Source organism: Sus scrofa, chromosome 4, assembly GCF_054392235.1.
Source record: "Sus scrofa isolate SSC_HxYL_T2T_F1_AM1 chromosome 4, Sscrofa_HxYL_maternal_Yorkshire_Landrace_v2.0, whole genome shotgun sequence".
Lineage (NCBI taxonomy): Eukaryota > Metazoa > Chordata > Mammalia > Artiodactyla > Suidae > Sus > Sus scrofa.
Genome location: NC_139386.1, coordinates 128489004 through 128504750, shown reverse-complemented (window position 1 = coordinate 128504750; position 15747 = coordinate 128489004). Strand labels below are relative to the sequence as shown.

Sequence of the window (15747 nt, the reverse complement as noted above, 5' to 3'; positions counted from 1 at the left end):
TCCCTGCCTTGATGCCTTGACTCACCTCTGGCTCGACCCCAGTGGGAATGTGGCTGAGTCACGTCTGCCGGCACAGAGAGCCTGGCACCACTGGAGTCCAAGCAGATTCCAGCAATCTCCCAGGAGCCCCCGTGAGTGGTGGGGGGACTCCGTCTCCAGAGCTTACTCGCATTCTGATTCTCTTTTCTCCTGAATGAAATTAAATTATTCTAAAGGTGCTACTCCTTGATATCAATCAATACAGATTTGAACAAGGGCTGTGGTGTGGTGGAAGGTCCTGGTCTTTAGAATCAGAGAGACCTCGGGTCAGATCTGAGACGGCCCCTTAGCTGTGTGATTTCTGGTGAACCTCTGAGCCTTTCTCAATTTTAAAAACCAAGATGTGATTAAAATGATGAGAGTCAGAGTGCCCGTCGTGGCACAGTGTCAACAAACCCGACCAGCATCCATGAGAATTCAGGTTCAATCCGTGGCCTCGATCATTGGGTTAAGGATCTGGTGTTGCCGTGAACTGTGGTGTAGGCTGCAGACTCGGCCTGGATCCCACACTGCTGTGGCTGTGGCGTAGGCCAGCAGCTGCAGCTCCAGTTCAACCCAGAGCCCGGGAACTTCCATATGCTGCTGGGGGAAAAAAAAAAAATGACAGGAAATGTCTGCATTAGACCAGGAGCTTCTCAAGAAAATACCTAAAGGATTTTTTTTTTTCTTAATCTGTTGTGCTTCTTTATTTTACTCCCAATAGCTGTTTAAGCGACTAGATTATACTTGGAAGAAAATTGGACATGGACCATTGAAGTCCCTTAATACAGACGACTATGGTGCTTTCTTCTGAGGTCACATCTGATCAATCCTGGTTTCTCAACAACACCGGAAGACGCTCCCTTAAGTGAAAGCCTTGTCATCAAGGACAAAGCAAGCCTTGCAGTAGAAGTGTTGTCACTGGCTTTCAACCTTTAGCACCTACGACGCATCCAGGGGCAGGCAAAGACCCAAGCTCTGAACTGAGGAATCAATCCCTGCAGGTTGTTACAAGCCTTTCCAGAGCACTTATCCTTTCTCTCCGAAATAGATCTTAGTCACCAAGGGTAATGTCTCACTTTCCAGGCAGACCCTCACGCTCTGTGCAGAGGTGCCTCCATGGTTTGAATCTTCTGGGCAACGCAAGGGAAAACGTGTCCACCTTCGAGAAGGACTAAAACAACGCCTTGGCTCAAACTGCCTTCCCTGTGGGGTAAGCGCATTCAGCCAGAGTGGGGGAAGTGGGGGTACTGAGGTGAGCTTTGCAGAGAAGGTCAGCAGAGCTCTTCACCGTCATTACTGCTGTTGCTGAAGACAGGATGGCTCCACTGGGATCGGCGGAGATCAATCAGAGACAGTCCTGACAAGCTCCTCTGAGATAAAATTTTGTTTTCCAACAGGGCACTTTTGTCAGTGCTTCCTAAAATCATTTGCCTTCTACTTTTTACCTAGCTTGCCAGAACCATGTACTATCTGTACTTTATTAATTTATTTTTCATTTTTTGTCTTTTGTCTTTTTAGGCCTGCACTCACGGCGTATGGAGGTTCCCAGGCTAGGGGTCAAATTGGAGCTGTAGCTGGGGGCCTACACCACAGCTCACAGCAACGCCGGATCCTTAACCCACTGAGCGAGGCCAGGGATCAAACTCGAATCCTCATGGTTCCTAGTGGGATTCATTTCTGCTGCACCACGATGGAAACTCCCCTATCATATTAATTCATTTTAAATCTACTTTTTATACCTAGCTGAATTCTCAACAATAATCTGGAAAATCACAGGGGTTTTATATTTTTCTAGTACTTTCATATTTTTATATTTTTCCAGTACTTCAGAGCAACTTGTCACAGAGACAAGACTTTTATTTCAATTAAATGGAAAATACTGTGGTTTCCACGCTCTCCAAAATTTTGGTGGTATAGGACACATGATTTAGGGTCAAACACACTTGGGCTTTAAACTGTATTTCACTGCTTATTAGGTATATTACAGAAGGGCATCTTCAGAACGGTTAACTTTGCTCTGCTTCACCATCTGCAGAGTGGGAATGATACTACCTATTGGCATGGGGTGGTTGGCAGTGGCTGAGGAGGACTCTTCCATCATAGGGTTATGACGCAATGAGATGGTATGAAAGGAAGAGCTTATTAATCACTGTGCTCAGTCTAAAGGAAGCATCCAGTGATGGCTATTACTACTTTGATAGGAAATGCCTACTGTTGATCTATTTGCTTACTAACATTTCAAAATCAGTGGTGACATGATTGAATTTTTCAAAATAGAGGTCCACCTTTATACATATAAAAATATACCTGACTGGGTCACTTTGCTGTACAGCAGAAATTGACAGAACATTGTAAATCAACTATGCTTTAATAAAAAAATTAAAAAACATATACCTGTGATAATGGGTATGTCCATTCAAACATTTACCTTTTCCCCTCAAATGCAGTAATAGTACACTGACCTCTCTGTCACTTTATTTCTGTGACCCAGAAACCGCTGCCAACCCCTCCAAATACTTTCACAGCAGCAAAGATACTTTACATTTTTATAGGGCTTAAAATGTGCACTAACTCAGGTATACTAATGCATCTGTCCTTCACAACTGCCTTGTTAGGCAGATATTATTCTCATTTCACAGATCAGGAAACACTCTCAAAGGGGTTGGATGACCTGCCAAGGTCACACAGTGTGTAAATAGAGAAACTGGGACGGAAACACAGGCCTTCTCATTCTTTCCCATCGCACGAGTCTCTGACAAAGCAGGAAATAAATACATGGTTGAATCTTGATTTGACTTCTATCTCCTCTTCCTGGTACATAAAGTCATAAGCTTCTGCACATAGTTAGTTACCCAGGGCATCAAAGAGTGGGATATAGCCTTTTTTCGACTAACACCGGGGCAGGAAGCATTTGTTAACGCTCCATCCTAGATGCTTTCGGTCAGTCATTGTTTTATCCCTTTTATTTAAATAGGGGAGTCAGGCAGCTAGAACTGAACATTTTCTGAAAAGGAAAACTGAGTCATTTGTTTTGCACTGATGTCCCTCCATCGTAACCTTCTGTCCTGCTAGATGGCAAGAAGCTCCCAGAAGGTCTGGGACTCAGTCACAGACTGGCAGCTTGTCTGGGGTTCCAGGTCAGTGTCAAGATGCTAATTTCCTATTTCCTCTCTCTTTCAAAAAGTATTATAATCGTCGTTCATTACCTTTGTGGGCATGAAAAGGAAGGAGAAGATGGGCTGGCTTTACAAACTGTTGTGCCCTTTTGGTCTTGAAGATAAGACTTTTGACTGAGAGTCTGCAGGTCAATGCATCACCCAGCCATCTTTTTAAAAGGTCAAACAACCCCCTTCAAAGCGTTCTGGGGCCCAGACTTCACTCATATTCCTGAGAAAAAGCAAGGAAAACATAAACGGAGAGCAGGGGCGAGAGGAGGAAAATGGCTGGAAAAGTTAAGGGCAGAACGAAGGGGAAGATGGTAACCTCCGGTCTTCCTCGCTGTTCCTAAACCCCAAGCGGGCCAGTGGAAGCACTTGTCCTTGTTTTTGGCCTCTCCTCTCCTCTGGCAAAGGCTTCTATCCAGCCTGATCACCATTTCAGTGGAGCATCCTTGCAACATTGTTTACCAACAGCTCCCCGCTGCAGAGAATTGGAACCATTGTAACCACTCAGGTTACTTAGCTTTCCTCTTGATTAGATTATGAATTCTATCTGCAGTTGTTTCAGTAGCATCTGTATTCTATTTTTATTGGGATTAAAGAGTAGGGTTTGTCAAACATTCCCAAGAGCTTTGCTAAGACAGTTGAATTCACTGAACTTGAAAACATCCACTTCAAGACCAAGAACAAATGCCTCCAAGGGCATATAAAATTCTTTGGTATAGAGATTAAAAAATAAAAACTGCATGATGTGCACAGGAAAACTCCCATGATGGCCGAAGTTGTTAAGCCTTTGCACAAGTTACCTTCAGATACTGGAAGTAAAAACAAAACCAAAAATAAAACACAAAGCACCATCCTGCATGGTCCTTCTGTGAGTGTCACACCCTCTGCATCAGCACCAAGCTGGAATAGCTGTTACACGTACAGAGTCCCAACTTGGGGGCTAAGCCAATCAGAATGTCTAGAGGTGAGGCCCAGGGATCTGTATGTTTAATAAGCCTTCTGGGTGATTCTGATGCACTGAGCCTTTGAGGAGGACCCTGGGGATGGGACACATGGGCCAGCCTTCCACTAGGGTGCTGGGCTTGCCTTCACTCTGTCCTCTACAAAGTCCAGTTAGTTCTCATGGCTTTGGGTTGGCTACAAACCAGCTGCTGTTGTAGGAACCACCAAGAGTGGAATTGGTTTCTAGTAAGAAAATGTAACACTGACTTCCGTTATATCACCTGACAATCGTCAAGAATTTTAACTAATTGAATCATATAACTCAGCTCTGAGGTCTTCTCCGTGAAGCTGTTATTTGAACACATGTTTATTAAGCCATTTTTAATTCAAGGAAAAGGACTTCGTGAAAACTGTTTATGACAACAAAGGCATGTTCTTTCTATGCTCTTAAGATTGTTAGCAACCAGAATCTTCTCCTCCCCCCACCCCGAAATACTTTTTTTAATTACAAAAGGTTGGGCCTGTTCAGGTTAAGTCAATAATTGGGTGGGCTCAAATGACACAACTCAAACAAGTGCAGCTGTGGCTTTGTCAGCATTTTGTTTACTTAGAACCACTGGACTTGAAGTTATGACTGCCAATGACCCTCAAGTGAAGCTCCACCTCAAACCAGTTCACCCATTATGTAAATGTCACCGGCGAAGTCCACTAACAGTTCCCAGGAAATCAAGATAGAATTTACGTAGTAAAGGCTAATCTTTTTCTTTTTCCTTTGTGCTTCTTGTTGTCTCACTTGCTCATAGGTTTCTGTGTGCAGAGGCCTTGCACCTGGCACTTCAGACCAGAGTGCAAAGTGGCTGCACCTTCAGCTTGGTGGACCGTGTGCAGAAGCACTGTGCATGACTCCTCAATTCAAGGTGGCAGTGGTCAGCCGTGCGCAGAGATGCTTGTACCCCATGCTTTGCTCTGGAATGCTGCGAGCATCACAGCTACGGCTGCACCTGACAGGCAAGAATTCTGCCCCCCTCCCTGCTGATGAGAGACCCTATAAAGCAGCCTCGCCAATGGCCTTCAGGAGAGAGCATGTACTTTAGAGTGAAAGATGCATGTATACCCAAGTGCCCTACACCCCTGCTAGGGAGAGATGTCTTACATAGATTGGGGGCTATATCCACATAATGGAAGACAAACTGGAAACTGGCATCCCCTTAGACAAAGGGCACAAGACCAACATATTCATGGCTGAGGACAATTTCCCCAGAGTAGATCCCAAGGTCTGGGCCCAGGGACTGCAGGGACGAGCCACAGGGGCCAGTCTCGTGATAGTCCATCTACATCAGAACCTCCACGGCCCAACTGAAAACAGTACAGCATGCTCCCTGTTGGGAGGCCTTGTTGGGCCTCACCCCGTTATATAGGATCTTAATTGACCAGGGCCTTGTTCGATCATGTCCATCAGCCAGTAAACCTCCATTCTCCCTGAGAAGAAACCCAGTGGGGAATACTGGATGTACAGGACCTCAGGGCAGCCAATGAAGCCACCCAGGATATACATCCAGTAGTTCCTAATGCCCATACCCTGCTCTATCACCCTACTGTCCCCCAGGACCTGATATTAAATGTAGAAGATACCTTCTTCTGTATTAGCCCAAGTCACAGCCATCTGCAGCCTTGCTCCTCCTAAAACTAGAGGCCAGTTTAGGAGTTTCCTGGGGATGGCCAGGTTTTGCCCCATTGGGATCCCTAACTCTGGTCTAATAGCTAGGCCTCTAGATGAAAAGTTGAAGGATAATGATCCTTTTGAATGGAATTTAGAATGTGAATGGGCCTTTCAAGAATTGAAGAAGCAGTTCCTTTAGGCGCCTGCCCAGGTCCTCCCAGATAGAGCTAATCCTTTTGACCTTGACATTCAGGACAGAAAGAGAATCACTCTTGGGTATTAGCTCAAAAAACTGGGGCCTGTTACTCAGGTGGCGGCTTCCTTCTCCAAACCATTAGATCAAAGTGCGGAGGGACGGCCTCCTCATCAGCCGCTACAACTACAGGAGGCTGAAAAGTTAATGTTTGGTCAGCCGATCACCATGTGGACTCCACACCAGTTCAGGCTTTCCTAAGTTCTAAGGGAACAGAATGGCTGTCCCCCAGATGGTTGATTCAAGTTCAGGCTGTGCTTTTAGACAACGCGGCAGAGACCACACAAACCTGTTACACGCTACACCCTGCTACCCGGCTACCCACAGAAATGGGGCCTCTGGAGCCTGACTGCATGGAAGCCATTTACAGCAGTCGCCCTGACCAAACGCCTAAGAGGAATGGTTCACGGATGGAAGCAGTTTTATGGGAGCAGGAAAGGGGCTGGTGGGATACATAGTAACCTCCCAGACCCACGTCATAGAAGCAAGAAGCCTACCCCAGGGACTTCTGCCCCAAAGGCAGGGCTAACAGCCTCCACCTGAGCCTGAGCACTCAGGACAGAGAAGATTGGCACAGACTTCTCTGATCTGCATATGCCATCCTACACACACATGGGGCTATTGAGAGGAAACGGGGAATGCTGATTGCAGAGAACAACAGGCGAAACATGGGTTAAGCATACTGAAGCTCTTAGAAGCAGTAGAGCTTCCACAAAAGATGGCAGGGATTCATCACAGGGTCACCAAAATGAGGATGGGGAGGTAACAAAGGGAAACAGCAAGGCTGTCACCACGGCCGAAAGCGTGGCCCTAGAACCGGCAATGACAGCTATTCCTAACATCCGGGAGGCCAGATCCATCCAATTACTCCCCAGTCTACACAAAGGAAGACCCAGACAAAGGCTGAAAACGAGGCTTCAGTCGAGATCTAGGAGGCCACGGGTGACTCGTGGATAAACACAGGCAATACCTCTTCCCCACACTGCAGCTTGTCTGAGCCACCCTGAACCCATGGGGGAGGCTCATTAGGGAGCTCACTTCAGATGGGAAGCCCCGTTTAACTGGTCAGTTGAGGTCTTGGTCACTCCTGGCGTGAAAAGTATAATCAGTCGAATGGTTAAGACGTGCCCCCTCTGTGCAATGAACAACCCCAACACCAGCCTCCCCAGAACCCCAGATAAGGCCCGTTCAGACCAGAGGGACGAACCCTGGGGAAGACTGGCCGACTGACTTCAGTGTCCTGCTGAGTGTCCGGGGCACCAGGTTTCTCGTGGTGCACGGGGACTTGTTTTCTAGGTGGGTAGAAGCACTCCCCACCAGAACTGAAAAGGCAGCTCAAGTGGCTAAGGCATCACTAAAAGAAGTAACGCCCAGGTTTGGGCTCCTCGGATCCCTACAGAGCAGCAATGGTCTGGCATTTGTGTCTCAGGTGACTAAGGGGATAACAGGTGCCTTAAGCATAAAATAGACTTTGCTCTCAGCCTGGAGACCCCAGTCATCAGGGAAAGTAGATCCATTCAGACCTTGAAATGGGCCTTAGCTAAGCTATGTCAGGGAATTCAAGAAAATTGGATTAGCTTGCTTCTGATCGCTGCTCTGCATGCAGGGAGCACCAAGGAATAAGTTAAAGTCAGGTGCACTGGAACTCATGTAGGGTAGACCCACTCCCCAAGCCTGAGAGCAAGGACACCCCAAGCCCCTTGAAAAGGAGCAGCTGAGGTGTGTCCTCCAGGAAGGAGCATCGGAGAAGCCCTCACGGGATAAGGTGGGGGCTGCCCCCTCCAACTTTGCCTTCTGGCCAGGAGACGAGGTGGATCTAAAAACCTGGAAAACACACAGCCTGCGCGCGAGATCAGCTCAGTTCTAAGCTGAACAGAACCCACGTGGTGATCCTAACCCCCTGCCCCGTCCCGCAGCTGCAAGGATCGCTCGGGGTGCATCACACTGGAGTGAAGAGGACCCGCGAGCTCAATGACCAGAAAGACAACCTGGGGCAAAGGACCCCTTGACTGAGCCTCTTTCAGACCCGAAGCTTCTCTTCCGAAAAACAACGAAAGTGTGACCTGAGATATTCAGGTCACGGCAGCGAGCCTCGCCGTCGGGGTATAGACTTTGCTACACGCAAAAGACCTGGATGTCTTCATTTCTGCAAAAAAATTGACACGTGACATTCTCTTGCTAGTATCTGGGCCATGGGTTTTAAATTATCTGGCGTCCTGTGTCTCCAAAAGGCTAGTCCAAGAGTGGTCACTCAGAGATGCCAAGAGTTGGGGCTGAGGCCGGAGGTCACCAGGCGCACATCTAAAGGCGGCCGGGGAGAAGTGCTGCTCCTCGACCGGGTTACCAGGACGCCCCAAATCAGCAGGAGGGCGTTCCAGAAGCCGAGCCATCACCCCGCAACACCAGCGGGGGGATTTCTCACCGGGCATGCCATTAACAATTCCCAGGAGACAGAAAGAGAATCTGGGTAATAAAATAAATCTAACCTTTTTTTTTTTCCTTTGTGCTTTGTCTAGTTACACTTCCTCACACGACAAAGTAGGCGGAGACCAGCCTCAGACCAGCGCAGCCGCAGCTTCAGGCGGGGACGGCGGGGGCGCGGGAGGCTGGCGACGCCTCCGTCCAAGATGGCGCCGGCCACGTGCAGAGACGCTGCGCCCGGGCGAGCGCGCAACGCGCCTGCGCCTCCCCGCGATAACCCCGCCCCCTCCCCCCGCTCTCGGGAGCCTCTAACGCAGCCCCCCCGCTGGCCTATCAGAGTGTGCGCTTAAGAGCCCCAGCTCCAGCCTCTCCTTTCTTTATCCAAAGAATAAAGCTTTCCTTCGTTTCTGACCCACACTCGATCTTCTATGGACACAAGGGACGCAAGGCAGGAAATCCTTGTTGGAACTCAAAAAGGTTTGTAACGGTGTTTGAGAGTTGTCTAAGTGCCAGTTATGATGGGTGCAATGGATGGAATTAGGCATGATACTCAAAAGAGTGCCTCCCAACTTTCAGCTGTGTGTCACAGTTACCTCCAAAGGACCCCACATCCACTGAATGAGAACCATCGGGGTGGTTCCTGCATGCAATTGAATGTACAGACCTCCCCAGGTGGCCTTAATGTAGAGCCCAAGTTCAAAACCATGGTGTTAAAAATCTTACCTTTTGAGAATTTTTTTTTTTTTTTTTTTTTTGTCTTTTGTCTTTTTGTTGTTGTTGTTGTTGCTATCTCTTGGGCCGCTCCCGCGGCATATGGAGGCTCCCAGGCTAGGGGTCGAATCGGAGCTGTAGCCACCAGCCTACGCCAGAGCCACAGCAACGCGGGATCCGAGCCGCGTCTGCAACCTACACCACAGCTCACGGCAACGCCGGATCGTTAACCGACTGAGCAAGGGCAGGGATCGAACCCGCAACCTCATGGTTCCTAGTCGGATTCGTCAACCACTGCGCCACGACGGGAACTCCTGAGAATTTTTAATCCGCAAGATAATATTGATGTAAGACATCTGTCACAGGACATGTAGTAAGAACACTTATTAGATAAAACATTTCAGCAATAGATAGATTCAAATCTGACCTAGAAACAAATGTATGGATGGAAGGAGAAATGCAAAATTGGCAGAGGTTAGGAAATGTTTCTGGACAGATTCCACTGCTTCTGGTTAATAGGAGGAGTAATAGACGCTGCTGGGTGTCTTTGTTTTTAACTTCAAATGAAAGGCTTGTAGTCAGAGTTGTTCTACTTTAAAAGGTAATGTTTTAACTTTTTCAGAATTCTGATGTATTTGAAGTGCTATTAAAATTACACCAAACACTGTGAGAAAAAAGAATGTATACATGTATGTGTAACTAGGTCACCATACTGTATAGTAGAAAATATATATATATATATAAATGTAAAAAAGAAGAAAAAATTACACAAAACCCATATCTAGAGTGTATACAATTTGTATTAAAATTATATGGCCTTTATATCTTAGGGTAAAGCTGCAAATAACTAAGTTAGGCATAAGACTACATAATTTGTCCAGGAGAAACAAAAGACTAAACTAGTATGCTGTGAACACACATAAACATATACTGCATTCATGTTTCAGTGAATTTCAGGCAGTCGTATATCAAGTGATGAGAAATCAAAGGTTTGTAGTCTGGCTAATGAGAGGTTCTCTGAAGGGCACTCTACGGAATGCATTTCTCTTGGCACTCACTCTAGTGGACTCGATTCCATTCTAAGCAGATTTCTTTAATCCTTAGCTCTAACTGGGTCAGCATCCTCTGATTTTAAGTATTATTACAGGAGACACATGCACAGTGATTATCAAAATAGCTGCAACAACCTTGCCTGGAAATTTGCTTTTTCTTTGAAAATGCTCAAAGCACCCAATTTACATAAATTGAAAAGTTTCAGGTAGGACTATTCCTATTACAGGAGAGGGAACAAACCAAAGTGGCCCTCACCTGATAAAAATGTCAACAGTTCCGCTGAGGTTTGTTATTGTTATTTTTTTTTTTAAATAGGCTGCTTAGGAAAGTTGCTTAATTAGCTTTCCATATTCTCTGTATTGGTTTAGGAAGATTCTGTTGGGTAATCTGAGGACATGGACTTAATGAGAAGTTTTCAGAGTTGGGAGGATAAACATATTGTTCTTACATCAGAAAATCCACACAAAACAGTCAATTGTGTATTTACGCCTCAGCAGAGACAACTAACAGCAAGTGAATCAGTGATATTATTTCAACATAGCTGTGAGGTGCTGCTCAATTTAGGATTCGTTTCCTACCCTCTATCGTCTTCCTGAAGTTGCTTATCATTTGTAATTTGTCAGTGATTCTCCTTGAGGTTTAAGGTTTATGATCATATCTCATCTACAAATGGTGGCCCTTTTATTTTGTCCTTTCCAAGATTTTTCCCTCTAATTCTTTCTCTTGCTTAAGTGGGTTGGCCAGTATGTCTTCTGCCATGTTAATTAGTAGTTAAATGATAAAGACAGGTATTTTTGCTGTTTCCCCATATCAGGATGCCTCTGGCAGTGTTCATTCATTAAGAATGATGCAGATATTTTAGACTGACATTCCACTCAGTCCCCAGACAAAATTACATTAATACTTTTTATGTTACCGAACCATGCATTCCTGGAATAAACTCCAGAGTTTATAAACACAACAGGCATCATACCTAAGGGAACTGTGATAGCATTTCTCTAGTCAATGACCTTAAGAAGAAAGGATCTTATTCCATTCGTTTTTGAGATCTCAAGATCAAAAATGCATCATAGGAAACAATCTTTATCCATTTCTGTACCCATAAATATTCATTGCCCAAATGTGCACCCTACGAAACATTTTCAAGTGTCCTCCCATCTCTGTAACTGAGTCGCCAAGTCCTTGAGCCCAGTCACCTAGAGGGGTTCTCCCACCTGCAGACCTTTCTTCCACCCTGGCACAGTACACCAGCCAGGAGGACTCCTGGTAGTCAGGGGGCCTAGAAGCTCAGTGCTGTTATTTCTTCTCCATCCATTAGATCTTTTGTGCATTTGCAAAAAGTCACCTTCCAAACTAGTAATTTCCACAGTAGACACAGCAGCATCTTTTCTTATTGAATGGCTTTCAAAAGCTGGCAAGTGTCTGCAAGCTGAGGATTATAAGGAGAATGAGACACCCAAGACCCCGAAAGCAGGGTTTTCTGACTCATCTCGGAGGGTGCAGGTTGGTAGGTGTTGGGGAATAGGAAAGGGAGACGAGGCAGGCAGGAAGGAGTGGTGGCAGGAAACGATACTCCTCCCATTAAGGTTTGCCATCCAGGGGAAACCAAGACATCAGTTGACCAGGTAATGCCGTTACATTTCCTGATGCGGTGTCTTAACATGTTTAAAGACATGCCAAGTGTATTAAAGTGCATAAATACTAACACCTATTCTCTTTTTTGCCATGCCCCAAAATGCAGAAGTCCCCAGGCCAGGGATTGAACCCACACCACAGCAGTGACCAGAGCCACAGCGATGATAACATCAGGTACTTAACCTGCTAGGCCACCAGGCACTCCCTGACACCTATTATTTAATGATAAGATTAAGAGCCCTGATTTTGTAATTTGACAATTCTGAGTGTGAGTCCTGGCTCTGTCAGTTACTGATTGTATGATCTTGGTCTTAATTAAGCCTTAGTGTCCTCATTTGTAAAACAGGAGTGATATACCAACATATTTCTCAAGCTTGTGTGGATGAAATGAGAGGATGCAGCTAGGGTACCTAGTGGGGCCTGGCACATAATGGAGACTCAATAAATATTAGCTCCCATGATTTCTTCTTAGGTTTCCATAAATAATACAATTCTTAACAAATGCTGGAGAGGGTGTGGAGAAAGGGGGAACCCTCCTACACTGTTGGTGGAAATGTAAATTGGTACAACCACTGTGGAAAACAGTATGGAGGTACCTTAGAGAACTAAATGTGATCCAGCAAGCCCACTCCTGGGCATATGTCCAGACAAAACTATAATTCAAAAAGATACATGCACTCATATGTTCATAGCAGCACTATTCACAATAGCCAAGACATGGAAACAACTTAAGTGTCCAGCAACAGATGATGGGTTAAAAAGATGTGGTATATACACACTATGGTATACTACCCAGCCATTAAAAGAACGAAATAATGCTATTTGAAGCAATACAGATGCAACTACAGATTCTCATACTCAGTGTAGTAAGTCAGAAGGAGGAAGACAAATACCATATGATATCACTTATATGTGGAATCTAAAATATGGCAGAAGCGAACCTATCAACAAAACAGAAACAGACCCACAGACATAGAGAACAGTCTTGTGGTTGCCAAGGGGGAGGAGTGAGGGAGTGGGACGGATGGGGAGTTTGGGGTTGGTGGATGCAAACTATTACATTTAGAATGGATAAGCAATGAGGTCCTGCTGTACAGCACTGGGAACTGTATATCCAGTCTCTTGAGATAGACCACGATGGAAGATCATATGAGAAAAAGAATGTATGCAATATGTGTGACTGGGTCACTTTGCTTTACAGCAGGAATTAGCACAGCATTATAAATAAACCATACTTTAATAAAAAAGTAAAAATTAAAAAAATTTTTAAATAATACAATTCTTTCATATTTCACACAGAGAGGACTGAAACCAAAGATCCAAGGCAAAGAGAGCAGACTACGCATTTCCCTCTAGTTCTTAATGCCATTCAGAACTACAATACAACTTCCCATGAAATGTATTTCAGCTCGTAGTCAAGGGAAGTATGATTCAAAATGTTAAAAATAAAGTCTTAGAGACCACAATTTCAGAGGAACCACGAGTCCTTGAAATAGATCGCAAAAACTGAGTTTATATATATATATACACACACACATATCAGGAATAACAAGGTCACACAAAACATTTAATACAGCTAAATTAATATGCACATTCTGATAAGAACTTTTAGGCTCTCTTGGCTAGTCTTATGGTCTATTTTAGACACATTAGTCAAAACCCACAAGAGGGAATTCCTGTACGTAAAACAGACACCTATTGGAAAAACAAATGTAATATTTAGCTCACAGCCTGACTCACTCGTCAAATCCAGAGGTCAGCAAATGTTTTTCTGTAAAAGGACAGATAGTAAATATTTTAGGTTTTGCAGCCCATAGGCATCTGTTCTAATCTCTCAACTCTGACATTGTAGCTGGAATGTAGCCACAGACACTGAAAATGAATGGGCGTGACTGGGTTCCAATAAAACTTTATTAACAGCATTAGGTGGCAGAACAGATGTGATCTGAACTAAACCATGTATCATACTCTAAATGAGACTTAACCATTCAGAAACAAGCTGTGCTAGTTAACAATTTATGCACTGTTCACACATGAAAATACATAATTATATATTATATTTACATACATAATTGATATATTATAAATATATAACAGTTTTTCAAGTTTTATATAATTGCGAAAAAGCTTAAAACTGCACTGTATTTATTTTTATGCCCATATTTCAGTTGTTGACATTTTTTTTTAATTGAAGTATAGTTAATTTACAGTGTTGTGTTAGTTTCAGGTATACAGCAAAGGGATTCAGTTATGCGTATATTTTTTACGTGTATATGTATATTTTTTCAGATGCTTTTCCATGACATGTTATTAAAAGGTATTGACTATAGTTCCCTGTGCCATACAATAAGTCCTCATTGTTTATTTTGTGTATAACAGTGTATATATGTTAGCTGCTGATAGTTTCATATTGTGTATTTTTACAATGAAAAAATATAGTTAAGTTGGCCTTTGAATTAATTGTGAGGTTCAGGAAATAATGTTATTTGGAATGTGGTTTGATGGCTTTAGAACACTCATCCCTCTGCCAACATTTCTTCTTTGCTGTATGCACACTTCTTTTTTTAAATCCATAACCCAGTTCTGAACATTTTTCACCATTACATAAAATATTGCCACATTGAACTTCACTGGACATTTAAAATTTACATATGCCAAAGCCCAACTGTTGAAAGAGAAACTGTCCACGTATTTTAAAATCCAAGCAATGAGATTTAACTAAGCCACGTGATTCAGAAACAGGCTTTAGTGCATTTTCCTTGTGCCATCCAAATGATCATTGCTGGTAAAAAATAAAATCCTGGTATGCAAATATACAAATAAAGTTGCTAGCCTTTGACTATAGCAGAAAATATTAGAAAATGAAGCCGTCAATTGTCATTTGGAAAATACAAGCTTATATTAAACAGGACAACTGTTCAAAAAAGCCCTGTCATCTCTTTTTACAATTTCATAATTTATACTGGAGAGCCTTTTTGTTTTTTAACCATAATAATCAGAAACTTATTCCTATACATAGGCATTTAGATCCACTTCAGAAAGTGAAAAGTGCTTCTTACTGATTGTACCCATCAGCTGGACAACTGTACTTACTGAAGACAGATTGAAATAGGTCATTTTATAGAAGAAAAAAGCAGTGGAAATTTACAATTTAAAAACCAGCACGCTGTAGTTGTAAGTTTCAAAATACAAAAGGTGTTGATGTTCGTACTGCTCAGAAGTCACTCAGGAGATTTAAGGAATGTCATTACATGTTTGGGCTGCAACATGCTCAGATCCCTAAAAGCAGTTCAGGAATTTGCAGCTGAGCAAGATCTAGTTATTTACTGATTTTTTAAAGAAAGAATATCTTGTTTCGAGGCCAGAACTGAAGTGTTTTGAAAAAAGGAATGAATGTCAATTAATTTTTTACAAACCAGACTTGAAGGGCATTTAATGAGTAGCCAAGTTTGACTGAGTTCATAGATGTATAACTTTATAAATCAATAGAGAACTCCCCAAAGTTTGTTGAGAGATAGATACAGAGTACCTGACCTAATAAATTCTCAATACATCTAGCTATTTTATGATGATCCACCTTTCTTCTAATGTATTCTCTATCTTGATGTAGCAGAATCACAACAGGCACAGACCTCCACAAGCCTAGCTTCATACCCCACAAAACTAAATTATTTAAGCTCTCTCTGATAGTTTCACCATAAAGGGCAAGAGATGATATGCCAGATGCTGCAGAAGAACACCTGCAAAACTTAATTTACATTTTCTGTTTCTGTTTTTCTCTCATTAAGAGGACTTCCAAGAAATCTGTTGGAAGGCAGAGTTATAGGTCCAGTCAGATTTTAGAGGAAGTTGATTAGGAATGCTTCAGACATTTTTCATTTTAAGGG

General features: G+C 43.6%; 1 protein-coding gene across 7 annotated transcripts in view; it reads right to left on the bottom strand.

The window, feature by feature from the left end:
• Positions 1-8664, bottom strand: part of ABCA4 (ATP binding cassette subfamily A member 4) — a 156746-nt gene extending 148082 nt beyond the window's left edge. For all 7 annotated transcript variants that reach the window (XM_085023903.1, XM_085023904.1, XM_085023906.1 and 4 more), the window contains exon 1: positions 8527-8664. The gene's annotated coding sequence lies outside the window, so the exon portion shown is untranslated. The remainder of the gene's footprint in view (positions 1-8526) is intronic.
• Positions 8665-15747: the final 7083 nt, after the last annotated feature.